We start from the raw sequence: 2,603 nt of genomic DNA on the forward strand, positions 1-2,603 counted from the left end.
TGTGTGTGTGTGTGTGTGTGTGTGTGTCTTCTCTGTCTCTGTCTCTCTCCATCTCTGTCTCTCCCCCCCTACCCTGGGACAGAGCAATCATGATCGGCTTTGATCTGCTTAGTCTGGGACAAGTGCCCACCCTACTGACTAGATGGGTGCCACAGTAATTCTACCAGAAACAGAGTAGGGAAATGCTGTAATTCACATAGGACCAGCAATAATTGCTTGGAGTCCCAGAGGCTTAGATAAGGATAAAGGAGGTGGGGGAACTTGTGGATTTGAGGAATTTAACAAAGGAGTCAAGATAGAGCAGATACCAGAGGCCAAAGAGAGTAACAGACGCGTACAGTAAACAGGAAGGAAACGGCTGAGAGCCAATTCCAAGACTTTAAAACTTTCAACCCATTATAATTCTTTTACAAAGTTTTTCTCCCTTTCCCTTCCCTCTCCTCCTCCTCCTTCCTTGTTGTTATTAGAGAGAGGGAGAAACAGAGAGAGAGAGAGAGAGAGAGAGAGAGACAGAGACAGAGACAGAGACAGAGACAGAGACAGAGATAGACTCTGACACATATAGAGAGGTCATAAGACAACTTTGGCGAGTTCATGCCCTGTCTCTTTTGTTTTGACTTGCAGGCAATTCTCCTGACTCTGCCTCTTTTCCCACTATAGAAATGTCGAGGTCGCGTGTTCAAGCCACCACATCTGACTTTTTATGCAGGCTCCGGGGGATTCACGTCACTTTTACCAGCCGTCTTCCCACTCTCTCCCAGTTCGTTAATGATATAACATTCCAGAGAAAGCAGTGAGAGCCATGCTGAGGTTGTTTCTTTGGCAGTGCTGTTGGAGTATTATGGACTACACTCCACTTCGAGAAGGAGAGAGAATTGCAATATGTGACTCCCGGTTTGGGGTTGTTCCTTCACTGTTACTGGTGGAACCGGCTGCGATACAAAGTTGCCATGTCATTTGTATGGGGGATATGTAGTCATTCTCTAAAAGGGCTAGCCACAGATATCTGAGCATTCACTAGTATACTGTGACCCATCTTTTCTATAGGAAGTAGATTCCAAAACCTCCTGGTTGCCTGAAACTGCAGACTATCAGATTCCATGTATTTTCACCCTCCCCTCTGTACCTGTGATGAAGTTTAATTTACAATTTAAATACACCGAAGTTAACAACAATAGTACAGTTAAATTGTAGCAATGCATTATAATAAGTGTTATGTGAGAATGGCCTCCCTGTTTCAAAATATGGGATTTCTGACTTAATATTTTAAGACCGCAATTAACTATGGGCAACTAGATTCAAAGAAGATTAAACCATGGATAAGGAAGGACTACTGTAGAGTGTCTGTGGTAGAGGTTTTGACTGAGGGTTATTTCTTTGAGTAGGTGAAAGGCTACCAAGAGAGAGTCTGTGGAGAATGGACATACAGTGCCCTAAGTATCAGGAGGATCAAGGTGCTTGACAATACGGGAACAGAAACAGACGCGTGATGGTCTGCTATCTTCTTTGCCTGTGTCTGTGTCCTCTTTGGAGGATCTTTAGACACCTTTGTCCTCATGAACTCAGCGAGGCCAGTGGAAGGTGAGGAGAGGTGTCTATGGGCAGAGGAGAGCCATGTTCTCTCTTCCTTCTACAGCTTCTCTTAGATGCATCGCTCTGTCATCGTATCAGTGCCTCTGCCGACCTCCACAGGCAGAGTCTCTCCGTGCTCATCCTAAGGGCAAACAGATAATTCATGCTGTTGTTTCGAGCTACAGATTTGTCCCTGTGGCCTAAGTGAGCCTGTGGTGACTGATGCCAACACAGAAAGTGAATCCCTAGAAACACATTTGTGACTCAGCTTTTCACATCTGTCCTCCCAGAAAGTGGAGCCAGACAGCAGCAAAGTAAAACAGTAAAACATCTGTCATTACCCACTTTTGTCTTCACTCGTAAGATTGTGGACAGGAAGAGGGAATGATGAATAAACAGCCACTGGTGGGTTTTGTTTTTGCTTTTTGTTTGTTTGTTTGTTTTACCATTTTCTAGGACCGAATAACCCAAACTACTACCTAGAGAACCACCTGGAACAGAAGGGCAGTACCAAAGCAGGGCACAACATTCTCAAGCCCAGCAAAGCAAAATGAAACAACACAACCCCAAATTTGTCCCCAAATTTCATGCCAGCAAAACGACAGGCATGAAAAAATATATAGAAAGGTCTTAAACATACTTTCTATATTGTTCCTGTTTAGTACACTAACTATATGAATAAAGACAACTGGTTTTAAAGTTTTAAATTGATTTCAGCAATCAGGTTTATTTTTGAATACCAATTAATGGATAGCATTTTAACCTTACTTCTATAAGAGAATGTTAGGTGAATAATTTAAACTAAGTAGGTTACATTTTAGGCATCAGCATTTGAGTCCTTGTCTGCTCTCCTGGATAAACAATGTGGAAAGACAATGACATATAAAGACCACACTCGGAAGACTGACTGAGCTTTAAGTACCGTTTACTGAGGTGTCTTGAGATCTTAGGCAATTCGTCTACATATACACTGCTTTTCTCACCTGTAAACTGAAGGTAATAATCCTTGCTCAGACTTACATAAGGAGTAC

The 2,603-nt window shown here is 42.8% G+C and overlaps 1 pseudogene; it reads left to right on the forward strand.

Annotated features, from left to right (window-relative positions):
• The window catches only part of LOC110326099, a 41,838-nt pseudogene extending 39,712 nt beyond the window's left edge, over window positions 1-2,126 (forward strand).
• Window positions 2,127-2,603: the final 477 nt, after the last annotated feature.

The sequence above is a fragment of the Mus pahari genome, chromosome 9 (assembly GCF_900095145.1).
Source record: "Mus pahari chromosome 9, PAHARI_EIJ_v1.1, whole genome shotgun sequence".
Taxonomy (NCBI): domain Eukaryota; kingdom Metazoa; phylum Chordata; class Mammalia; order Rodentia; family Muridae; genus Mus; species Mus pahari.